Raw genomic sequence first — 27,254 nt, 5'->3', positions numbered from 1 at the left:
GACCGGAAGAAAGCTATTAGGGCAACATGTAAAGGGAAAATCTAGCGATGACCCCAAGGAAATGTATTGGTGGAATATCTACAGCGTCCACAGCCAAAGGATACAGTGGGAATGCTCATGGCCAAAAGCACTGGCTAGTGGCCTGAAGGGCATGTATAGTGGTCATGGCCAAAGGCTGCGGCCACCTGGTGGGTCCAAAAGAAACATATTGGTAGAACATATACAGTGGACACAGACAAAGGTCATACCTGGTTATAAAAAAAACCTTGAAATTCATTGAAAAGAAATATAGTACGGTGCAGTTAAGTTGCACAGATTTAACACAACAACACCTTTGAACTTCAGTGCATGTCGAAAGTCCTGACCAGCTTAACTCAAACTTAACCTATCTCCTTGCCAAACATTTGTTTGAGAAACGTAAAGGGGATCCCGAATGCCTTACTTTTCTAGGCTTAGCTCATGTACCTGAACCTGTCCGTAAACTCAACAGTGAGCTCAAGTCACGTCAATTGGAATCAACGTTAATTATATTGTTTTTTTAAACTTCTTTTTATTAACAGTGGTTACAACAGATACACCATCGCCACTCCCGTATTGTATTCAAAACATCATACACAGGTACATCTCATAATCACAATGTTGTAAAACAGGTTACATGGAGGCTTCGTCATCAGAGAGCAATTCACACAGATGTACCCTAAAGGGGCCCCAGATGTCTTTTGGTCGACTTGCGCCGGGCTGGGTCAAGACGTATTGCTCCTCACTTTCATTCACATATGTCAATTCATGAAGGAAAGTGTTCATGTTCGGTGGTGTGGGACTTTTCCAAGCTTGTAAGATACATTTCTTTGCCACTGCACATGAGACATTGAATAGTCTCCTAATTTTTTCGGAGCATTTGCCGATGTCCCCAAATAAATATTTTTAAGGATTCAATTGAGGGGGGTATCTGCGTAATTTCTGCCAGCATTCCAGCCACCTCAACCCAGAATCCCATCAGAGCCGAGCACTCCCAATACATATGAAAGGGACCTGCCTGCGGAGAGCCACATTTGGGGCAGTCACCAGAGCAATCTGTTGCACATTTGGCTGCCTTAGCCGGTGTATAGTGTAATCTATTTAGGATTTTGCATTCAGTAAAGTTTTTTTTTGTAAGCGCACAATATCTGCCTCATTTATACTCAGTTATAGGCATCTGCAAGTCTTCTTCCCATTTATCTTTGACCCAGTTTGTCGTAGTAGTATGGGTCTGTACTGATATAAACAGTTTAGAAATCCTTAGCCCCCCCTTTTTGTAGTAGTCATTTGTAGACATGGATGTGGGGGTGTTCATCAGGGAAGAGCAGCCACCGCTCCTGAAACGCAGATCTCATCCGATAGTATTGCAGTGTTTTGAGTGGCCCTCCACCCATCGCTCTTGGAAAGTGTTCCAGAGTCACAAACTTCCCATTTATGAACATGTCCCCCACCCTCATCTCTCTATTAGGGTCCCAAGCCTCCTGCATGTCTGTGTCGATTGTCGGGGGGATATTTGGAAAGTTCCATAGGGGAACTTCCAGGTTATAAGGCGTCTCTAGTTTCAATCTTTTAAATATTGCGCTCCAGTCCTGGACCGTGCAGATCACGGGTCGTATTTGCACGTGTCCTTATGTCGTGTGTTGAAAATAACCGATTTAATGTCCGTAGGCAATGTGGTGTGTGTTTCTATCCACATATGGGGCGATCTGTCAGCCTCATCATACCAATATTTTGCGAACTGTGCCTGAGTGACCAGATAGTAGAGCTCAAAGTCAAGGGCAGAAATTCCTCCGGTGCAATAAGGCTCTGTCATTTTATCCCACCCTATTCTGGCATATTTTTTTCCATTCCAGAGAAATGTCACTGTAATTGAACGCAATTTGGAAAAGAAGTCTCTGCCAGGCCATATGGGAACATTTACAAATACGTATAATAGCCTAGGGAGAGCAATCACTTCAAGAATTGCGATCCAGCCATGGAGAGAGATGGGAAGGGGTTTCCAAACCTGTAATTTTATATTGAGTGCTTGAGTGCTTGTTTGTGGTTGTCAGTGTATAGGGTGTGCCCGCTCCTGGAAACCAGAACTCCCAGGTATCTGATATGTTGCTCCGACCACTTAAGTCCACAGGTCACAGCTGGGCATTTAGTAGAGGGGGTGATAGGGGATATTTCCAACTTAGCATTATTTATGGTGTACCCAGAGTATTCAGCAAATTCATGTATGTCGGCCATTATAGGTGCAATGTTTTTGTCAGGCTCTCGATTGTATAATAGTGTGTCGTCTGCATATAACGAAATTAGCTGGATGGAGCCTTTCATTTTTATTCCCTTATCCCCGTGATTCAGTCTGACAGCTGTTGCCATGGGTTCTATGGTTAAGGCAAATCGTATGGGTAAGAATGGGCAGCCCTGCCTAGTGCCTCTGCCCAGTTGGAACAGCTCAGAAATGGTCCTGTTGGTGCACACTCTGGCCCCAGGAGCAGTATACAGCAATTGAACAAACCTGATGAAGTTAGGTCCCACTCCAAATGTTTCCAGTACCGAGAGGAGGTAGACCCATGAAACTGAGTCAAATTACTTTTCAGTGTCAAGAGACTGCGACTTCTGTCCAGATCTATCTGTGCCATAATGCCAAACAGCCTACAAAGGTTTAAGGCAGTAGACATTTGGGGGATAAATCCGCTTTGGTCTGGGTGGACCAAGGTAGATACAATGGGTAACATCCAATTCGCCAACACCTTTGCAAATATCTTAGCATCAGCGTTGACGAGCGAGAGGGGCCTGTAAGATGACATATCTCATGGTGGACGTCGGGGCTTGGGCAATACAGTTATTATGCCTTCTCACATTGTCGGAGGCAGTATGTTTTTCTCTAGGGCTTCCTCCCAGGTTTTCAGCATTACAGGAACCAGCTCTGCACTGAACTTCTTATAGAATTCGGCGCCTAGCCCATCGGAACCCAGTGCCTTGCCTGATGAGAGCTCCTTAATCGCTTCATTCATTTCTTCCATAGTGACAGGCTGGTCTAGTATCATTTTATTTTCAATCAGAAGCTTCGGGAGATCTAGTGCTGCCCAATAGGTTTTTATTTCAGCATAAGTCTTTCTTTTCTATCTCTATTTGCATATAGTACTTGATAGAATTTGACAAATTCACCATTTATGCCCTCTTCACTCGTCACAACTTCGTTTTGCGCTGTTTGGATGCTAGTGATTGGGTGCAGCTGCCTTTCATGTTTAATCAAATTGGCCAGTGTTCTGCCCGCCTTGTTTCCCTCTCCATATCGGCGTGCCCTGGCAGGGGCCGCTATACATCGTATTTCTATGACAGCTAGGCCATCGAAGTCCCTGAGGCGTTTGTGTATTTCAGAGAGAGTTTCCCTGTCATGAGTATGACTGTAGGATTCTCCTAAATTGTTTAATTTATACTCCACTCCCTCGAGCTCCTGCCTCACTCCTTTCAGAAGACCAGTGGACTTTGATATCAGGACTCCCCTGACCCAGACCTTGAAGGTGTCCCAGATTGTAGAGACCAGTTCTACCGCCCCCATATTGTCAGTGAAGAAGTCAGCTACCTCAACATGCAAAGACTCGACCACATTTAGGTCACTCAGTATCCCACCTGGCATTCTCCATCTCCTAGCCGGTCTGGGGGCTTTTCTCAGCCTAAGTTCCAGCAACACAGGGGAATGACCAGATAGCGTACGGGGCAGGATTTCACAGCCTTCAGTGCCTCAACATATTTAAGGACATAAACCAATAATCTATACGCGACTCACTGTCATGCACAGAGGAGTAGTATGTATATCGCCTGACATCAGGGTATAGTGTACGCCATGCATCTATCAATGACATTTGTGTAAGAAGTTGACCCAGTGTTTGTACCATTTTTGGGCGGTGCCCTCGCTATAGTATTGGATCTATCTAGTGTAGGGTCAAGAGCCACATTAAAGTCTCCCCCCCCCCATATTATGTTTGACACGTCCATCATATTGAGGGCCTCAAATATATTCAATTAAAAGTCTGGGTCGTCAATATTGGGGCCGTATGTACTGACCAGTGTTACTTGCTCGCCTGCTATTTCCCCCCACACCAGAACATATCTTCCAAGTGGGTCTATCTTGTGTCCCTTGGCCTGGAACCCCAGTGAGGGGTGTATGATAGTGATCACGCCTCTGGACTGGGAAGAGTAATCCATGTAATATCGTAGCTTTCCCCATTTGGGCAAAATGGTCATGTTTACAGTTCCTAATACATGTGTTTCTTGTAACATCACTGGGCACTGGGGGCCATGCCTGGTGACATAGTTCCCGACCTTCCTGGCCTTCATCGGGTTGTTTAACCCGTGCACATTCCAGGATAGCAAGTTTATCTTTAACCCATCACTGGCGCCTCATATATGTGTATTGTGGCGAACCATTGTTTCCAATAGTTCTTGTACCTACGTGACGAGAGTAGCTCCAGCATCTGCGAGACCACATTACTTTTTAAACCTTGAGCATGTGTTCCCCCAGCCATCCCTCCAAAACGCCAACTCAAAAAAACTTTGAACCTTCAACTGTCTTCCCCACATGAGCCGTAGTGGTTCGGCTACCAAATGTCCACCTCCCTCCTCTCTCCCACCCACATCATCTGCCCCAACCTGATGATGTTCCCTCACAAACTTGTGGAGTTCTCCAGGGGTAGCCATGTTGCATCACATGGCCGCCCGGTCCAGGCCCTCCGCCCTGCTCAAGTGTAGCATGTGGGGCCACTCACTTAGAACAAATCCACGCAACAGCCAACATAAAAGGATATAGAATGTGTTGTATGCCTGCCGCCATGACGTGTCTCTAGTCCGCAGGTCGGGGCCCATTATTCCGTTCAGGTCTGCGCTCTCTGGGGGGCAATGGTATGGAGGTCTCAAAATAAGTCATGGCCTCGACCGGAGTTTCAAAGAAGTGTGCCCTTCCTGCGTGTTGTATTCTCATTTTGGCTGGAAATATCAGGGCATATTGGATTTGTTGTGCTCTCAGGAGTTTCTTGACTGGTTCGTATGACCTTCTGCTTGCCTGAACCCAGGCCGCAAAGTCTGGATATATGTGTATGCAGCTTTCCTCATATTGCAGTGTGCCATGTTCCCTTGCCAGCCGTAGGATTGCATCTCTGTCTCTATAATTTGGAAGTCTGGCAATGATTGTGCGTGGCGGTGCTCCAGGCTTAGGTGTTGGTGCCAGTGTGCAATGCGCTCTTTCGATCAGGAAGTGTTCCAAAAAGGATTCAGCTCCAAACAGGGACTTTAGAAGGACCTCAACATGTTTCTCTATTTGCCCCTTTCCAAATGATTCAGAAACACCCACTATTCGCACGTTGTTCCTTCTCGATCTCGATTCAAGGTCCTCAGATTTATTTTGTTATCTGGACATATTTTCCTTCAGCTGGGTGATGTCCCGGCTGTGGTGCTCAATGGTATCTTCACTGGAACTGATCCTGCTTTCTGCTTCGGTGATCCGTGCACTTTCCTTATCCACTCTGGCTTTCAACGACCCGATAGTAGCCACAATATCGTCCAACTTCACGTTGACTGCAAGGAAACCATTTTGTACTATAGTTGTTAACTGGTCCTCTGGGTCAGAGGTTTCAGCCTCTGTCGCCGCATTGGGGTTGGTGTGTATTTCTGCAGTGGCAGTTTGAGTCTGGCTGGTTGTGTTGGTATATGTGTCCATGGGTCCTTTCTTTTTGGTTACCGTGGATTTCGTGGTTTTCCCGGATTTCATCGGTTCACCCATTTGTGCGCTGGAGTTCCAGGTGGCGTAGTGCTTGTGATGTGTGGTTCATGTTCAGCTTGTGATGTACTCACCCCTGCACACAGTTCCATCACTCTTATGTTCTATGCTGGTAGTTCTAATACAGTGTTCACAGGGACTTAGAAGTTATGTTGTAGGTCCACGAGTGGATTGTATCCCCCCACGTATAATATTGTTGTTGTATAGAGTGTTTGGTCACTCAGCTCCTACTCCCTCTATGGTAATTACTGCACTTCGAGCAGTTTCCGTTGCAGCCTAGGAGGTTATGTACCTCAGCTTTATGGTCTTTCACAGCACAAGCAATGCTGACCTTTGCGTGTTTCCTCAGTGGTCAGCTATGTCAGAGGTTTATCTTCTCGAGTGCACACCACCGCCTGCTGCCATGGTTCTGAACTTGGAATGACCAAGGGCTAGATGTTGTATTATGGTGGTTGGTGATCGGGCTCAGTTTCCTCGTGCCGCGCCACCACTCTGCTGTATGTCCGTCCTGCTGCACCGTAGCAGTGGGCTACCGGGCCTATGGCGTACATGAGCCTTTTGGGCTCTCTTGTGCCTGCAATCACCGAGCCTTCGTGGTCTGCGTTCGTACGGATTGCGCGCAGGCTGCGTATCTATGTCTTCACGGAGTGCATCCTATCAGCATCTCAGGGAGCATCCGTTTTGTCAGCAGCCTAGTGGTGTCTGCCAATGTTAGCTATTACATGTTTCCTCAGTGGGCTGCTGTCAGAGGGTTATTTTCTCAGGTGTACGCCGCCGCCTGCTGCCGCAGACCCGTACCTGTAATGGCCCAAGGGTAAATGTCGTGCTACGGTCTGGTTGGCGTCAGTTTTCCTTATATCGTGCCGCCTCTCAACTGCACGCCATTCCAACTGCACCACAGCAATGATATGCCAGGACTGTGATGTGCGTGGGCAGTTTGCACTCCCTTTGCGCCTGCAGTCACTTCTGCCCTCGCAGTCCGCTTCGTATTATTTACTTTAAATTATGGTTGTTTTTTGGAAGAATGTATTTTTCACAACATGTACCAGCATATTGATTCAGTAATTTGTGCATGATGCAATTTATATAGGCATATCTGCTTGGGTCTATTGATCCATGCACTATTGCTTTAGGAAATGTGTATTATTATAATGTAGTGTACTCTGCACTTTATAATACAATTACTTTGTAAATGTTAACACTGATAGAACATAAATGCACAGTACGGTGAAATTTGACCTGTTGTACTAGAATAATTCAAAAGAGCAAATGTTTGCAATTATAAAAACAATCTTTTTTGGGCTTCATAAATGTTTTATGCACTTGGTATTGTATTGCGAGGAACTTGCTGCCCTCAAATGCTTGCTTTCCCCTCCTTTTTTTTTCAGCACATTGGTAATGTTAGTCTGTTTTTTACTTATTTGAAATGCACTACTTAAGAATATATTTTTTGCACTATGCATTCTGAAGCGTGATATAAGTAATATTGTTTAATGTTGGGGACCATTGCACTTTGATTTGGCTATGCAATGTTTAGAGAGAGCTAGTTTTATCATGTAGTATTATGATTGTAAACATAAAATGTTGTTCTAAGATGGCACTCAAATTACATGACATGTGTAACCAGCTTTTGCATGCAAGTCCATTGTATGTCTCTGGTGTTAGAGTTTACTTTCCTGTTTTAAATGGGATGCTGGTTATTTCTCTTCTACTTACTGGACTGAAAAAGCCGGTTTGGGTAGATTTGACCTTTTACAAATTGACCTCGGCAATTTGACCTAATAACATTTGACTTTTTGACAAAATTGACCTCCATTGTTGAGGATGCGGGGGACACCCCTTCAACCCACTTTTGACCTGCTTACATGAACATGAGGAGAGGGGGACACCCCCCAAAACCCACATGTCATGTTCTGGTAAGTAGGTATTAACCTATTTGACCTAAAACAAAAAGGTAGATTTGTACCGTATGCAAAAAAGGTCAATTTGGATCACTCAGAAAAGGTCAATTTGGTCAAAAGGTCAAATGTTTCATTTCAAATAGGCTAATACCAAAAAGTCCCAGTGGGAGTGGAAGGCGTGTCTTTTTTTTGCCATGACCTGAAATTCTTGGTCATGTATCTGCATTTTTAAACATCTTTATCAATATGATCTAATTTTGTATTTTGCACCGGCACAGTGGAATGCTGGAATTCTTTTTGTCTATTCCTCATGCTTGTGCTAACCTGCTGTGACATTTGGTTTCAATATATAATCCATAGGAAGATACATTTCTGGGTGGCTTATAACTTTGGCACTGTTCGATACATTTTCACGACACTTTGCAAAAAAGATATATGGTCACCTCTGAATTATTTTGTAAAGTTTTGTGGGCATTCCAAAACGCTTGGAATCCAGATAGACACAAAGTCAACATAAATTAGTGATATCTGCGTCTGGTCCGTGGACTCACTTCCTGATTTGATATGATATCATATGACATTTGTAACACGTCTATACACAAGAGTTTCAAGGCACGACGAGGCAAAGAAGGGGGAACCGAGGGAGGACAGAGACAACAATCTTACCAGGGCAAGTGACATTGAGATTGCGCAAGTGCAGGGGAGGGGTGAGAGGAAAAGTGCCAGGGGAAAGGGTAGGAGGCAGTGCTGTACATGGGATCAAACCAATAACAAGAAGTGTGGCCAGCAGGTGGTTGCTGCAAGGGTAAGTGGAGACAGCAGGTGTCCAAAAGTAGGAGGACTGTAGGATTACAGATACAGACCCAAGTGCAAGGGTTGCCGGGAGGCAGTGCAGGTGTGCAACTGGGTGGGTAGGGACCTGGGCCTGAATTCAGAAGGTAGGGTGGTGACCAGTTCAGTATCCAACAGGAAATCAGCAGGGGAGAGGAAGAGAGAAGGCAGAAGCAAAGAGGAAGGTCTTGAGGTGCTTCCGGAACTGTAGATGGTTCTTCTCGAGTTTCAGAGAGGCAGGGAGGCTGTTCTAGAGGGAGGCCCCAGCTGAAGAAAGAGATCTACCACCAACTTGTTGCTTTGAGAAGCGACTGAGCCTGAGGGTGTTGGAGGTGGAGGAGCGAAGAGCTCGAGTAGGAAGATATTTACAAAGAGAGAGTTGGAGGTATTGAGGCCCCAGTCCCCAGAAGTCCTTGTGGACAATATAGAGGGTCTTGAACTTAATCCTTGCAGCCACTGGGAGCCAATGCAGAGATTTCAGTGCTGGAGAGATACAATCCGTGGGCTTGAGGCCAAGGACAAGTCTCACAGTCGTGTTCTGGATGAGCTGCGGAGGAAAGACAGTAGAAGCAGGCAGATTTAGAAAGAGGCTGTTGCAGTGGTCCAGCCCAGAGGGTACCAGAGCTCTAGAGACAATGAACTTCAGGGGGAAGGAGAAGAAAGGAAAGAAGGGGAGAGGACGCCCCTAGGCCAGTTTTCTACGGACACCTCTGGGCCAATCCGGGAGTCGTATGGCGTTTACGGGCATTGTATGCACCCGCTGATTGGACAATTAAAACTGTGAGGTGCGTCAAAACTTTTGAAATGGGTGCCATGTTGGATTCACAAACTACACTTGTCAAACTAATTAAACTATCTCTGGGGAGGTGTTGGATGATGAGGATGGGATCTGAAATGGTCAGACAAAGGCCAAAATCAGGTGTTTTTTCTTTGATATCCTCAAGCATCTAAAATGTTCGGGGGCATTGGAGTGAATATTGCAAACTTGACAAATGTTCATGGACATCCATGCATATTTCTTCATTACATGGTAGGTGAAGAACAGTTTTGGATGGCTTATAACTATGGCGCCATTCAGTGAAACTGCATGAAACTCTGCAATGTAATAGTAGACATACATTTCAGAAAGTTTGGTGCCTTTTCAACAAGAGAGGGCAAAATTATAGGGGGCGGTCCCAAAACGTTTGAACAGCTAATACATTTGGTGGCATTAGACAAATCTGCGTACAAGTTTGCAAGAAGAGTTTAGACCCAACATTAAATGTTTTTGCAAGGTTTGGTAGGATTTTGGCATGAAGGGCTAAATTACAGGGGAGTTCCAACATATTTACAAGGCTTAGAACTTTGGTGCAGTTTGACGAATCTACACAAATGTTTGCAAAAAGATTAAACTCAACTGTGAATATTTGTGCAAAGTTTGAATGGATTTTGGCGGATTTGCAGGAAACCTGTGTGAGGAGCATTGGCAAGGACCCAAAAGCATGGTTTTGCAAATGGGCCTGTGTTTTATTTTTTAAAGAGTGTCATAATGTAGGTACAAACAATAGTGATATACCTTTCATATAGCCTGTGGCCATGGCCACCATGGACCGGCAATGTGGTTACGTTTTTTGAAATCGGCATAGGATTGAATAGGGAAAAAAATTCCACTTGCGCCTAGAGCCCAAAGTGCTGGACATGATTGCAGCAAACCTGCGTGAGGAGCATCATCAAGGACTTAAAAGAATGCTTTTGCAAACCTATCCTTTGTTTTATGTTTTCCAAAGTGTCAAAATGTAAGTACAAAAAATAGTGATATAACTTTGGTGCTTGGGCAGTGGGCCTGGGCCTCAGCAAGGACAAACGCCTACTCTGATGTTTTTATTGGGGCATGCAGCAGGGCCGAAGCCCGTTCCCCATGGAATTTGAAGACTGGCCATGGCTGCTAGTCACAAGCACTGGCTATTAGTCACATTATCGGGGTATAGTGGACACTGGACTAGGATGCAGACTAGGTGCAGTGGATAACAGAGGTGGTTTGGTGGGGCTGGGGTCATGATCAAGTCTTATGCCCTGAGGAATTCAACCATGACTGGCATCCCCAGCATGCAGTGCTGAAAACAACACATGTCAGTATGCGCTGCAAAAGATATGTTTGTAAAAGGTTTATAGTTCATTCATATATGTTAAAAGAGGAATTATGAATAAGTTATATACAGCGCTTTAACATCATGTCACTTTTTCACTAATAGGAACCTATGGAATTCACTGAAAAATCTTTGTTAAAGGGACATTGTGGTTACAAGTAAAATCAAAAAACCCAAGAAATTCGTCAGTTATGGTTTGCTATGCAACCATAACTAGCGCCACTGCCATGCACTGCTAACACTAAGACCCAGGACATCAAAAATAACATCACATATGGCATAATTGATGACATCACTGATGGCCTCACATATCCGCTGAATTTGTTTTTGTTCAGTGACACTGAGAATTTTAAGCAGATGATTTAATCTGGTCTTTCTACATTGAAAACATGATACACATACTGTAATGGTGCTGTATATTTAGACCTCAACCTTGTGCTATGTTTTTAAGGTACTTTCCTTATGGTTTGACCTGAGCTCATGACACACATGCCTGGGACAGTTAGCAGGCCCCAGACAGACAATTCATTATTTATAAATGACGATGAACTCTAATCTTAGTGTCATTTTCTGATCATGGTGTTTCTTTCCTTCTAACTAGTTTCTCTGTATGCGCCTCAGATTTGTATGCATTGATGCTCTCCATATTTATTTTTTGTACTAACATATGTCTAGTAATTCTTGTATTGTTAGCTGCAAATTGCAATTTTAACATTAATCAAGATTATGATAGGCTTGGACTTACGACTCTACTGGCCAATATTACCAGATTCAAAATACTCTACTTCAATGGTCCTGCTGCAGACTTTGCCTATGTGTATGTATTATTAGATTGCTGTATTAACAACACTTCACTAGAACGCTTCTGGTTCAATAAGTGCATTTTGTGATACATGTAGTTCATGAGAGCTCTTCCGATCACCCCTCATATGTTGCTAGCAACAGTCATAACGAAAACCCTGTGTAGGGAATTTTCATCAGAATTTATGTCATGTGTGATGTCAACAGTGATGTCATCAATGGTGCTATTTTTGATGCCATGGGTGTTAGTCTTAACAGTGTATGGTGACGGCGCTATTTGCGGTTACTTAGCTTACCATAACTGGTGTATTTCTTACGTTTATCGATTTTACTTGTAACCACAACTTCCCTTTAGCAAAGTTTTTTCACACACTTCAATTCATATTTTGTAATGTTTTGGAAACCACGACAAACATTTTCAGATACATTAATGAGCATTTTAATACCTGTAGTGATTTGGCACATTCGTTTTTTGAACTGTAATTTTGGAATATCACATTCTGTAGTCATATGCTTGTGAGCATGGGAGCTTCGCTGTTGGTGGTGCTTGCCAGTATATATTTATATGAGAATACCCTGGCACCTTTGGGAGGTACTACTGTACATCCTTTTATCCATGGGCTCTCTCATCCACCCAAAGCGATGAGACTACGCAGATGACAGTCGTGCTTGTAAAATTCGAAACTACATCAGGGTCGTTACTGAAAGGAGAATATGGCTAATTACAAAAGAGTGATTTCATCATGTAAGTACTCCCCTGGCAGCACATAAAAATGCCCCTTTAAGAAAAATGTTCTTATCACAGGGATTACATACTTGGGGGAGCGGTTTTGATTAGCTACATGTCTCCAGCGGTGTCATCCATCCAGTCTCAGGCTCGAACATATTTTTCATGTCAAATCGCGTACATATGGCAATTTGGCATTTGGAAAATGGGTGGAAAATGGCTAATGCATATATTTCGAAATCTATAATGTACTCAGTGCTATAGAAGTGTTGCAATAGCTAATAAAAGTGCTATTCCAATTGAGCTTGAAACCTTATGAAACCTTCAAATTTCATGCTGTTATTGCACCTCTATGCTGGACATTTTGCTATCATTTGAACTATTACCACACTAAGTCCAGTTTATCTGAATGATCTTGTGTTAGACAATGTCATATAGATATACACACAGAAAACATATATCATGAGTTCATTTCCTTTTCAGAGTGTATATATCTGTCGATAGAAAATTGATTGATTTCAACTCCATGTATATGAAGTAAAATCTAGAAAAGTTGACACTCTTGCTTGGCCCATATCACTCATGCATGTTCCTGGATTCCTGGTGGTTTAACCAAGAAAAGGGAGCAGTCGAAATGTAGAGGGAAGGGAATGGTGATTGTATAACCTTAACCATAAAAAATGGGTTGAAGGGTAATTTTGTTCATTGACATCAAAGTTTCCCAACAGACTTACAAAATTGCCAATGAATAGCACACGGGGAGAGTTGTGGTTACAATCACCATCACTGTGAGTAGCATTGATGAGGCCGCATCCCGAAAGTGTGGGAACAGATCTGATTGAGGTCCAGACGCCCATAACTACTAATGCATGGGTTGTACCATACATCCTTTGAACGACAATCTTGACAACCTTTTGCTCTCTTCAACAGGGTATTTTTAATGGGTTCTTTGCTCATCAGTGATGTGCAAAGAACATATTTTTCATCAATATCGGCTTGAAAATTAGGCGATTTCATAAAACAGTAAATTGTGTACTGTACAGGTGAGATCGAATTACAGAAGCCAGAATGTTCTTGGGACTGTGGTGAACTGCACAATGTACAAATGTACAAATGTATCTTCACATCAAATTACAGTTTAAGTCACAGGGCGATACACTTGGATTAGAATCAATTTTTCTTGGTTCTGTGGTCAGCAACTTCTTCTCAGTTCCACACATTCTAGGAGCTATGTCAAGTGGGGCCCACTTAGTATGCAGCTGTTATTTAAGGTATTATTAAAACCATTAGTAGATGACACGTTAGGCAAGAAAGAAACAAAGAGGCCAGCGGAGTGTGATCCTTTACATGAGAGGACTGGTGTGCCATTCACCACATCAAGGGCCCATTGTAGCTTTCAGTTGATCTGTTACCACAATCCACTTGATATGCCATTCACAGGAAAGTCTTGATTGCAATTGTGTGGTGTACATGTTGATGATGACACACGCAGTGAACAATTCAGCACGACAGGAAGAGGATAGCAGGCATACATGTGTGCTTTTTAAGTCTATTTAACATAGAATATGTTGAAAATCCACCGTAAGAATAGATTCATTTGATCAATCTTCAAACCTTTAATATCAGGGGTCTGCAACCCCTGGTTCTCCATGTGTTTTGGACCATGACTCACAAGATTCTTTGAACATTGGCTATGTTTGCTATGACTCATGGCAAAGTAGTCCAAAATACCTGGGGGATACAAATGTTTCAGGCCTCACAAACAAAACTGATTTTCTTAGGTTTCCCCAATCATTTTAAGCTTGTGTTTGATATTTTTCATTAGCATAATCCTAGTCAAAATGTTATTACTGATTAAAAGTATCACATGGCCAAGGGAACACACAACTACTGACAATGGAAAAAACTTAAAGGGTTTTATTAAGAAAAAGTAAACATAAGATTATTACATGGAAATGGTTTTAGGATGGATGTAAAATAAAGGTTCTTTGGAAATGTACTACTTGAAAGCAGAGGCATATATGAAGGACGACAAATAAACAGCATAGAGAAAGTGCAAGACAGGAAGGTGTCTTGCTTAGTGATTTCTGGAACACAGTTCTTATCTTTTTTTCTGGATAAGACAAGGCCTTTCCGCCTCTCTTGGGATTGATGGGCTTCCTCCGTCTGTGCCCCAAACGTCCTCCCCTTATTGAGACTCTCCTCATCTCCATTACTTACTCCCCACTTCTGTGGCCAGGTTTTCTCCCCCTCTGTTACACATCCCCTCTCCTTGGGATCAAAGTCACACCCTCTTTCTTTCTCTCTCTTCACTATAGCACACCCCTCTAAGGGACTTATGGGGTTCTACTCCCCCTCATTGGATCACACTCCTCCTCTGGTATTAAAAGGGCTCTACTCTTCTGTTATACATCCCCCCTTCTGGGCATCAAATTCACTCTCTCTCTTACTACTTCTCAATCCATTTTCTTTGGCTTCGGGTATTTTTTCTACTGTCCTCGAGGGGCTCTCCGACTTCTTTCTGGAGCACATTCCTCTTTCTGGGTCCCTTGGGCTCACCTCGTTCTCACGGTAACACACCCCTTTTCTGGGGCTTGGAGGGCTCTTCACCCCGTCACTGTAGCACACGCCTCTTCTGGACCCCATGGGGATCTTCTCCCCCTCACCGCTGCACACCACTCTTCTGGGGTTCATGGGACTCATTTCCCCCTCACCAGAGAATACCCCTATTCTGGGGAATAAGACAGCTCTTCCCCCTCCCCTATAACTTTTTGGGCATGCACCTTTTGCTTACTCAGCAGCCCCTTGACACACTCTATAACATGCCTTCTGGAGCATCCCATTTTGCTGTTCTGCAGGGAACAAAATATAAAAGACAAAAATCCCAGTGTTCATCATTCATAACTTATTTTGGGAATTTGTAGTGATTTATTCATGAATAAGATATAACTTTTTCCGGGAGCTTTCAAACAAACTCCTAATGAAAGCATTATGAATGACCCCCAAAATAGGTATTCAAAAGATACATTGTTAGATGTGCATTGTGACATCAGTTTACGTGTTGGCAGTCTACAAAAACAGACAAACATTAAAGGTGCCGGCGCCGTTAAACCCATACCGCCCTATTACAGGATTCCCTTGCGGGACCCACTCTGAATGTCTGGTCAGACCAGACGTCCTTTGCGGGTCCCGCAAGGGGACCAGAGACCTAACAACGGGCCTATTATTAATATTCCCATTGAGCCCTATGGGGGCTCGAATGGGAATGGGGGTGGTCTGGGTCCGGGTACCCGGACCCGAGTTTGGAGGCAGCAATGCCCTTATTAAGGTCATGTCTGCCTCCAAACTCCTAATGAGGCCCATTATCTTGGTGTGCCCAAGCTCCTCATCTGTCCGAAAGTTGGGCATGCCTTCACAAAGAATAAACCTCAGAATTAAGCGCAAATAAAAAAGAAATCATGGAATACATACATGCACAGGAAATGCCATGTTAAGAAAGATTTGATGTGCAGCAAATCTAGATATGTTCAAAACACATAGATGGGCAGCCAGCTAAATATCATCCTTAAATAAGGTTTGTTTCACCTCAAATAAAGAGAAACCGAAAACACAGCAGTGTGCTTTCAGAATCTCCAAAATGATTGCAGCACATGATCTTTGCACACCGGTCTCCCTAAGGTTTGCTGGTCTCCTCCGAAATGCGCTCCTGAACACATCACACATCATAGCGAGTGACGACCGATGGCTGTGATGCCCCAAGGTGCTGCAAGTATGTATGACTGAGCTTTCTAATAATTGCTTGCATCCAATGTCATAGTCTAATTGCTCAATCACATGAGGGTTAAGAACACGTATTGGGCTTCTTCAGAGCAAGATTTGCCTCCTCTAAAAATGATTTCCCACAGTTGCATTTTTAGGCTCTGTGATGCATGGAACAGAAGTTAAGAAAATAGAGAAACGTTTGGCACATCTGGATGAAGTTCACAATGAAGGTAAAACATGAACATGCATTCTCCTTTGTAGAGTAAATTGCTTTATGACTAATGGTATTTCATCCATGGGTCGGAGCCAGTGGATGGTCTGATGCAGAACCCTCCTCCTCAAGATGAAGAAATTCAACCAAGAAGAACATTTAGTCATTGTTTGACACCCCTCTCAAACCTACATGTGTTATCATCACCTGCTTTTGCTCTCTTCCGTACATGTGCTTGTACGAGCAATGATCTGTCTGCAGGCCTTTCCAAAGATTTTAATGTATTTGTTGTCATTGTTGCTCGGCCTTCTGATTGCCAGGCCTTGATGCAAGTGGAATACATGCCGGAAAAGGCTGTACTTATTGGCAGGGATTATCTTTCTCTTGCTCCAGGTGTTTCCTTGAAGTCTAATCATTAACATAAAAACAAGCTGTTTGCGTCCAAAGTAGGTTGTGGGGGTGAGGTCCGAGTTTTGTTCATTTATAGAAACATAGAGACTGATCTTCAGCTCTATGCAATTTATATGATATTCACGAAAATGTACATACCCTGTCACTCACCCCCTCACTGAGTCATTTTCCCTTTTTCTTCCATTATTCACCCTATAACATTATAGACCTTTCCGAGCCAGATGGTTTTGTCTTCAGGTTCCTCATGTGTCTCCAAAGCACTGCTGTCTACAGGAGTACACACATTCACCCAGTGGGTACCCAGAGCATGCACAGTGCCACTTCACATCCGCACTGTACTCTCCATCACCATTTTCCGAAAAAGCCTCTAAGCATACCTGTTTCCCCACCCAACCCTAGTCCATACACCTCCGCTGCTATCAACTATCTATCCTAATATTCCTGTGCTATCCTGAAATCATTCTGTAACTTTTAGTTCTCCTCCCACCTTTTACATTGTTGTATCATCTAAGGCACTCCGAGATCCTCTTTGAAGGGCCAGCACAGAACAAAAAGTCAGACAATAATAATAATAAAATATATCCTTAACATCCACATTTCTGTATCAAGCCACATCCACTGACCCAAACTATGCACATTTAAATCTGTGTGTCTCCATTCAGATTATGTGACTGCCACTATGGGCTTTTTCCATGATAAAGACCACCAAGCTCACTCTTACCTGTTTCAAAATGAATGCAATACAACCAAACAGACACCTTGTTGTGAGCGTTGAGAGGAGGTCTCATTTCAGAACACTGTGCTGTGCCACACGGTTTCCACCAGGAACACTATCATTTACTGGTGCACACAGCTCCAGTAAACTAGATAATTGCAAGAACTTGCTCTGTGACTAGCCCAGCGGCCATCACTGCCACCCTCATTTCAGTCAGGTAGCTGGTAGTCCAATGCATCAATTTACAGTTACCAGATCTACTGGGCCCTTCACATAAATTTCATAACCTCCTCCCAGCAAATGAACACTGTAAACCATCACAAACTGGCTGGCACTGCAAGCACACAGTCTCACCTTCCACAATGCTGTGCCAGGAGCTGCTCCTCAAAAAGCAATGCGTACGTACTGACAACTTTCTATAAAACAAAGGTTTACAGAAAGCCTGTGCTCTGCATAATTCACGTTTTTTAATGCTTGTAAGCCCCTACATTTATAAAGAATGGGGTCTCTCAGTCAATGTTGCGACAACAAGCAAGGAATTCAAAATGGTATTCCCTGTGTACAATATAGTGGCGGCTGGGAACTATGTAAACAAAATGTCAGAACAACCCTGCTTCCATTTTCCAAATCTTTAACTGAAACTTTGAGCCCCTGCTGTATTTGAAGACCTCAATAACGGGCCCTTAATATGAGGAGGACTTTTCTTTGTGCTTTGTGCCAATGCGCCATCAAAATTTATTTGGTGACATTTATCTGTACCGCGACAATGCAATTTTTGGACCTTGTGCATTTCTTTTTCAAAGCTCATTAAACTGAGCCGTGAAGCCTACATTTTTATTGCGGCTGATGCATGCATTCTGCACATTGTGTTTTTTTGCACCAACCCCTCCAGGGAGCTCTTAACTCCAATAATCCCACAATGAATGGGGTTTCTGCATGTTATGACACCCTGTGAAAGCTCCGGAGGGCACTCCTTTCTTTTGCCTCCCGCTCCACAGCCAGTTCCTGGCTGAAAGGAACGATTTTTTGTGTGCCTGTGTGTGCCTGACTAATTGAGGTGAAGGACTTGCGTCTGGGAAGGGTTGAAAGAGGCTTTTGTTGCTGTTTGCCTTCTTCAGAGGGTATGGCGAGCTCAGGGTTTCTTGAGAGCAAACCGTCCCGGTCACAGTCGCCTCTCCAGCAGTGTTCATTAGAATTGACTTCTAGTTGCCAAAGTGCACTTTTTGCTAGCCCATTTGTGTAGGAAAGGAACATTTTTTTTAAAAGAGCTATTCTACCAGAATATATCTTTGAAAACCATTGTTGACAAGTGTTTCTCAAGAGAATTCCACAGCCATAAACGTTATCCTTGCACGCCTAAAGGAAAGCACACCTAAAACAGTTTTTAGATACACGTCAAATAGGCCCTAGCAGTGAAATCGTGAATAAAAAAATAATGTCAGGTGATGGCTTTTACTAAAAGTTATCAGAACATGACATGGGGTGCTTAGTAATTTTCTCTGGCAAAACTCCACTGATTGAAGCCAAAACATACTAAGCATGAAGTAGAATACGGGAGGTGTCTTATACACTGTAAGGATCAACTACTGAAAGTGACCACTCTTTATTCCACAATCATTGATAATTTCGTAGCACGGTTGCTCAGGAAATCACAATCGAGGGATTTTCAGTGTGTCACAAAGGCAAGGTAAAGAATTTCAATTCTTAATGGAATAAACTCATCGCCTGATCAGACCTTTTCATCCTCAGTGTAGGCAAAGATTGACTGTACAAGAGTAGAGTTTATTGGTGTCAATCTATATGCGCACGTCTGTGGGTAGTGAGTGAATGAAGCAGGGTAACTACGCTCAGACTTCCCACCCCAGCAATTGGTAATGATGCTGCACTTACACCGACGTGGCTAAACCTATCCAATTGTCATATTCCTATCTAGAAGAGACTCCAGATCCAGGGCGAATACCTTTGTCTGATGAAAAAGTGAAAGGCAGGACCTTGAATAAAATATTTAAGTAGATAAAAAAACATTTTTGAAACAGCATTGATCTGTGGATTAGAGGAAATCTGTCGTGAAACAAAACCTCCAAGCTCCTTACCATTAAAGCCATGGTGAGTCAAGAGTCAAACACGACGAAACATGAGTTGGTGCCACAGAAGCCCTCTCTCTCCTCAATAGAATACATGTTTCTATCTTTTAACTTGAGAATGCCCACTTACATCCGGCCCCTCAGAGTGAGGCAAGATCTTAGATTGAAGTCTTTGGCATTGTAGTCACCTGCAAATAAGGATTGCGGATTTTGTCTACATATATAGAGCAGAGGAAGCAGATACAAGCATGGAAGCTGTGCTTACATATACAGATTGGTGTTAGGGAAGAGCCCTGCACGAGGCCAAAGTTTAGGCTACTGGGCAGTGGTTCTGCATAGTAAAGATGTTAGCTGCCTGAATGCCGTCCCTTCGAAGCAAAACATTCAAAAAGTAGAAATACCCTATAGCTGTTTTACCTAGTCATAAATCATGCCGAGGCTAATTGAAAACAAATTACGTTTATTAAATCAGTTCATAGTCTCTTTGAAGCCAACCTGCCCAAAAGAAGCCAACGTTATGTTATGGGCGATGGTGACCAAAGGTACTTTTCCACCATCCACTGCCTAAATCAGGTCATTAAGAGGGTCACAAGAATACATTCTTTACTCCTTGCGAGATGCATTTGAATCCTGAAGGTTGTCTGCAGATAACACGTGTCTTTCTCTTGGGGCACTGCCCTCCCAATAACTGCTGAATTAGCAAAGGTGGCAAGTGGGGGCTAGGGGTAAGTGAGATCAGAGGGATCCCAAAAAGCGTTGTCAATATTGGCAAAGCCACTGGCAACATTACATCACTGGGAACAGGGTCTCTGGTGAAAAATCAATTTCTCAGTGCTGGACCATTTCCTTCTTGGGTTTGGGCAGCACACATATTATTTTGTGAGTCGAAGCACCCCCTACTTTGCATCAATGGAGTGAGCTAGGAGAGTGAGGAGAGAGAGAGCAGAAGAGAAAAAAGCCACAAGCAAAGAATTACATTTTAAACAATTCACTGTCAATAAGAGCCATAGTTTAGTTAAGTTTATCAAGAACCAAACAAAAATAATACCCATTTGTGCTGCACAATTAATGTGGTAGTTTGCACAACAAAGTGAATTATAAAAAAAATTGCATGGAACCAAATTGATTGGAAAACACAAGTCATGGTCATGGTACCCAAAGTGTTGCCGACATGAATAAGTTCATTGAATTGGAACGTCGAAGCAACAAAATTGACTTTTGGCTTGTGGGTTACTAAAGGATGAAATGGCCCAGCTTTCATCAGGACGAAAAAATATTGAAGTAACAACATTGTTGGGAACATCTAAAAAGATTGGTGATTTCCTCCTTAACATACATTTCAAAATTGAATTGTAAACGTTTCAGATGAAGACTTTGGGAAAATCTACAAAGTGTATATTTGAAAGCCATTACAATGGCTGTAATCACCCACTGTTCTTCAAAACTGTATAAATTAGTCAAATCTAATATAACTGATTTGCCAACCGAACTTCACCACAATTGAAACCCAACGTTTAGGGGGGCAAGTGATTAATGATTAAGGGCCTCATTACGACCCAGGCGGTAAGTTACCGCCTGGGCCGTGACTTTACCACCATGGCGTAAACTACGTTTACGCCATGGTGGTTGGCGGACTTACCGCCCCATTCCGACCTTGGCGGGGCGGTAAGTCCCCAATCCCCATTTACCCTTCCCCATTCCCATTTTTGCCCCATAGGGCATAATGGGAGTGGGGAAGGCGTTAATTACGCCACCGTAAATTACGGTGGCGTAATTAACTCCATGGTCCCTTAGCGCCATGGATTTTAACACCTGCTAAAAGCAGGTGTTAAGTCCGCCATGGCGCTAAGGGACCTCGTACTCAGGCGGTAAGGGTCGGCGCTGTTTACGCCGCCGTTAAACCCTTACCGCCTGGGTCGTAATGAGGCCCTAAGTCTCAGCAAGGAAATGTTGGTTTCCATAACTTGTGTTTTCCAAACAATGTGTTATTGATGCATTTCTTTTTATGATTTAGTTTTTTAAACAAACTACCATATTCATTTGTTGAGGAATTTCTTTTTTCCATAGTATTTAGCAAGTTGTTTTTCATGGTGTATTAACCGTTATGTGTTGTATTGTTTTTTGAATGGTTTGAGATTGTTGTCTGTAGCATTGTCTAGCAGCACATCTGGGTATCATGTTTGTTTGGTTCTTGCTAAATGTGATAATCTTCACTGAACTGTGACTCCTATCCACAAATCATGGTTTTATTGCATTCTGTGCCTGTGGCCTTTTTGCCATTTTGTATAAATTGCTGATATAAGAGAGTGTTATGTTGCATATATTCTTTAACACTTGGTCCTGTAAGGTTATTTAGCGTGTTACAACACCGAGTACAGCACTACTGCACAGGATCAATGTGTAGCATTTTTTTTTTTTATGCAGTACCACTGCATGGGTTTGGTGCATTGCTATGATGCATTTGTTCAAGCTATGTGTTGCCAGTGTAACATGGACATATAGGTGAGGGCAGGTTATTCAGTCAAAAACGATTTTTACATATAAAATGCAAATCATTTTTTTCACAGTTAAAAGCACACATTTGTACATTAAAAATGCGCACTATTTTTCACCTGAAATGCCTATGTTGCAGGAGACACATTTGAAAATTAATAAACTAACCTCATTAACAACTAACCTGATCATAACCCACTAATAATAATGTGTTATCCAGTGCAACATGAATGGAAAATGACAGGCTCTGAAAGTCATTATTTAAATGCACATTCATTTTTTTTTTCTTTTTGCTCTGCTGTTCTGTCCACAGTAATTGCAGGAAGCAAAGACCTTGAATAAGCAGGAAATCAGTTTGGTTACAGTTGCAACTGTATAAGCCAAGCCATTGTGTGCAGAGGGTGGTTAGGGCATGATAGAATTTTATTGGTTAGGATCCTTTGGTAGGAGGTAACCAGAGTTTTCTTGTATAATCTCGAGGAAGAAGCTAGGGAGAGACATCTTGACACAGCCCGGAGAAGGACTGAGTTGATAGCTGGGGATGCCTGATTCCTAAAGCAGATTCAACTTGGTTGCAGAGACTGGGATTCCCAGTCAACAAGTCCCAGTTTGAGTGACAGCAAATGCTTGTCCTTGCTGGGTGAACCCCTCCAGAAGGCGAACAGCCAAAGAAGTTACATGCTGAATAAGCCTGGTAATTATCTCGCTGAAGTGTGGGGGCTGAGTGTGTGCGGAAATATTCAGTCAGTGTAGGAAAGGAGATTCCTGTGCTTTACCCACGTGTTTAATGTTGCAAATTGAATTCTTGTTCCCCGCCACTCTCTTCTTAATGTATCACAAATAATGCTGTTACTGTGCTATTTCATTTATTTCTGTAAAAGAGTGAGATCGTGTTTAAATGCAACTTTTATAACACACAAAAATATCTGAAAGCAGACGGGTGGTGTGTTTTATTTTCTCTTTCATTTGTGCATTTACCAATACAGTGCTGATGATGTGGGGAGATGTTTAGACAGTGCAATTGTCATTTTTAAGGTAGCTAAAAATAATATTTGGCTGCAGCTGTGTGCACAATGTCATTCAGTATGAGCAATTATAACCAACTGTGTGTGTTGTAGTCTGCCGGAGGTCTATGAGTCGGCAGAAAGGGAGGCCCTGGACATAGCTCACCAGACGTAAATATGTTGGTGATAAATACTGCATGATAGCTCACTGCCGTAGATAAGACAGCGAGAAATTGCCCATGGTGGCAGACTAAAAATGAAAATGTGGTGTTCTTGAAATGCAAGCCTGAGATCTCTCTAGTGATTACACGAAAAATCAAAACAAAAATAAGGGGTTCTGGTTATTGGGGCCACAAATAAAACAAAGGAATTATGCTCACCAAAAATACCACCAACCACGCATACCAACCACGCATGTCTGTGTACTGAAATAATGCATATCCACTGTATTATTATTATACATAACCCAATCTGAATACAAGGAGTGATTGTTGCTAAATTATTTTTCGGCGTTAAGAAAATACCGCCAGTCCCCAAATCTACACAAAATACCCAACATATTTATGGTGCGTTGCTGGCCGGGAAAGTGATCACAGAGCACCTACTGGGCTTGGCAAGTGTGTCTCACACTGCCATCTGTACATTAAAGGGAACCCATTTCATAATAGCAGTGTGTTACTAAAAACAAATTTCAAATGTCACAAAGGGAAACCACATTCTCAGACCTAGGGCAATATTTAGAGACAAAGTTGTTTGCACATGGGACATGGTCGTCGAACAGTACCTTAGAATGGCATGACCGCATTCAGGGTGAGGTGCAGAAAAAAAACTAGACAATATTTTTGCAGAAGGCAGCTTAATTCAGGTCTGCCTTACAAGATTATTGAATGCAGCCGATAAAAGTGCAGAGAAAGAATGTTTAATACGGCTATGCAGCAAAATATGGTTTATTTTGAATAGGTCCCTGCGAATGCAGGAAAATGATACCCAGCTAATTAACAGGTTAAAGACTGAATTAGATGGGGCAAGTAAAAATCAGGAAATGTTAAGAGCAGAATTGGATGTATGCAAAAAGACATGCAATTAAAATGCAGAGACTTTGATGCTCAGTTATCCAAAAGCAAGAAACAATTTGAGGATAGTGAGCAAGAATTGGTACACTTAAAAGCCTTAGTGGACCACATTAGATAGGATAAAGATGAGATTGTTTCAGAAATGCAGATTTTACAAAAAGAAAATTTTGAAAAAGAAAGTGATCTCCAAGGTGCAGAGCAAGAAATGGTTAAAATGATTCAAGAAAAAGACAAGAGAAACAAAGAATTCAATGAATGCCAAATGCAAATGTGCGACATGCAGGAGGTAATAAATAAAATGAGTGATGAAAACAACTATCTGCAAAATGAAGCACGCAGGCTCCTTAAAAAGTGCAAAGACTTAGAACAACAAATGTGCATTCCCAGGTCCCAGGAGAGGCGGCAGGGTACCACATTCAATGGAGTGGAGGTGAATTCTAATTCTGCCCAAAGAGCTAGTGCTCCAGTGACTGGGCCGGTGACTGAACTTGGTTGCAGCGCCCTTGGGGGATTTGATACTCCCATTGGGGGCAGCCACCAATCCCATTCACCTGAAACCAGGATTGAATCACAAAGTAGTGCAATTCCATGCATTGCAACAAGTAGTCCATAAAAATAATGAAATCCATTAAAGCCCTGATCAAACCATTTAAAAAGGGAGGTGAATGCTGCATTGAGGATCACTTAGAAGCGGTTCATGACATTTTTAAAGCACTCCAGATACCTAAGGAACAGTACAGACAATATTTTCATTTAACTTTAGATGCCCCGACGGCCAGCATCATAAGGTGATTAAATGAACAGCAGAATATGACATGGGTGGAGTTTGAAAAAGAAATTAGGCGTCATTTTTCTCCTTTTCAGTCATCGCAGGAGGCAAATAAAGTCGCTTACACAATCACTGCTGGGCCTAATACATCCCCTCGCCAATTTTTACAAGACTTAAAAAGAGCATTTTCTCGCTTTGATGTATCTTTTGACCCAAATTCCAATGAGTTTAAAACTGCATACTTCTATGGGCTACAGAAAGACATCATATCCCAATTGGTCCGTGAATTTGACCGTGACAAGTCCCTTGAATGGATTGTACATCAGAGCACAAAACTATATGAGGTACTCTATTGTCAGGGTAGAGAAAGTGATAAAATGAAAGATACTAGACCTAAATCTGAAGAACCCTCAGCCACAGTAATGGAAATCAGGTCAGCCAAAATGTCCTTTGAGTCTGCTCAAAGCCCAGGTAAAAATAATGTGACACCTGAACAAAGGGGTAATCAACAAAGATCGCCCTTTCCTGTACCAATGTTCCGATCACATGATCCTAGTAATAGGGAGAGATACATCAGCCCTAGGTATTTAGGGGACAGACCCCGGGTAGGATATCGGCCTGATATGTCAGGTATGAACAATAACCAGAGACAAAATCAAGATCAAAGAAATGATGGTCCCTACCAGACATTTGGGACACAGAGCAGATGTGATCCCAACACCATGATATATGGTAATCAGGATAGACCCCGATATGTGGATCAATTTACTGATAATGGGAATCAACATAGGGGCCAGTACCCACAATCTGAGAGACAGGACATGAGGCAAAACATGAACTACAATCCACGTCAGTACAATGATTCCCCACCAGGGGACTATAATCAAAGGATGGGTGCACCCCGCTCCCCTCCACAAATGAATCAAGAGTTCAGAAACCATCCCAACAGACATCAATCACCTGAGAGGTATCAGAATAGATGCAATCAGGGGGAAAACAACCAATATCGACCTAGGCCACAGAAAGAGGATTCTAGAGAGATGGAAAGGTTCCAGTGCCTTGAGGCCCAAGTGAAAATGTTAGCTGAGCAAATAGGAAAGCTCTATACAGCGCAAAAACAACCATCTAAAGAGGGGGCTGATGGCCATAGCAATGACCGGGGGGCTTCTGAGAAGTGACTAAGTACTTATGACACCTGCAGTGCCAAAAAGACAGATTGCCCTGATGTAATTTTGCATAATTACTCTGAGATGCCTAATGATTTAAAAGTGAAAGCACCAATAAATGAACATGTAACAGAAAATGCAAATACTTCTAAAAAAGAGGTACGGTTTAACCTAGAACTAAATCAAACATTGAAGATTTGTGCAAATAAAAAAGAAACACCGGAAATTCCAAAAGAACAAAGAGACAGATTTAAGAAAAATGACTCATGCATGGGGAATAGCAGTGAACAGGGAGTAAGTGGGGATGCTATAGCTCCTTCCCCGGGCAAGCAAAACAATGACCAAACACAGGCAGAAAAAGGAAATACTCAAAAAGAGGGTACAGGTCAATCACCTGAAGAATTCTTTGAGCCACATATTTTTGAAGAGGCTGAAAGGGCTGGTACCACACTAAATGATCACAAATGCACAGAATTAAACAATGACAAATTGCTGAATGATGTTGTTACACATGTTCAGTTGGAAGGTTGTAATGTGGTCCCTGATGTTACCCAGATGGATGGGCGAACAGTGGCCACACTCCAAAAAACCTCTGATCATGGAGAAATGAATAAAGTGTCTCGCGCAGAAAAGGGTAAAAAGGAGGGAAAATATCTTTCCTTTTACCAATGTGCTTAGCCAAAAGTGAAAAAGGCCTGAGAAAGGTGAGCCCTGAAATCAGTAAGAATTCACACTTCTTATGTGTAATAGAGGAAGTTGAGGACAGATATTATGCACCCATCACTGTAGAAGAAAAATGCCAAACATTTGCTATGATTGACACTGGCGCACAGGCCACAATCATGTCCAAGGAGCTGGTAAAGAGTATCAATGAAGGGAGACCCCCACAGAATCAGATCACAGTGAAGGAAAATCAAGGTCCAGTGCATAACGTTAAGGGGGAGGAGGTGCCCATCATAGGTGTAACTGAGGTTGACATAAAAATAGGAAAGCACAGAATGAAACAAGAGGTATTGATCACATCTATTTGTGAAATTCCATTTCTGATGGGGACAGATTGCCTGAAAAGATTGTCTCCTCTCATAGATGGGGTGAATGGAGTGCTGTGGTCCTTAACCAAGAAACCATTGAGACCTAAGAAACTAAAATCACAAAACAGCAACATAAATGAATGTCACACCGTTGCCAAAACAAATGATGCTGTGGAGGTATATCTCCAGAATAGTTGCATACCTAGTGTCACTGTTATATTAATGTGTCAAGACAAAATGCAGAGCGACAATCAGAGACTACCTGTACAAATATACTTGGACCCAAGGAAAAATTGGCAGACTGCCATAGATGAGCACACATTACGTTTTTATTTAAAAGAGAAAACAATCAAACAGAATATTGCTC

This window comes from Ambystoma mexicanum, chromosome 1p, assembly GCF_040938575.1.
Source record: "Ambystoma mexicanum isolate Mex_15411 chromosome 1p, UKY_AmexF1_1, whole genome shotgun sequence".
Lineage (NCBI taxonomy): Eukaryota > Metazoa > Chordata > Amphibia > Caudata > Ambystomatidae > Ambystoma > Ambystoma mexicanum.
This window is presented reverse-complemented; position numbering follows the sequence as displayed.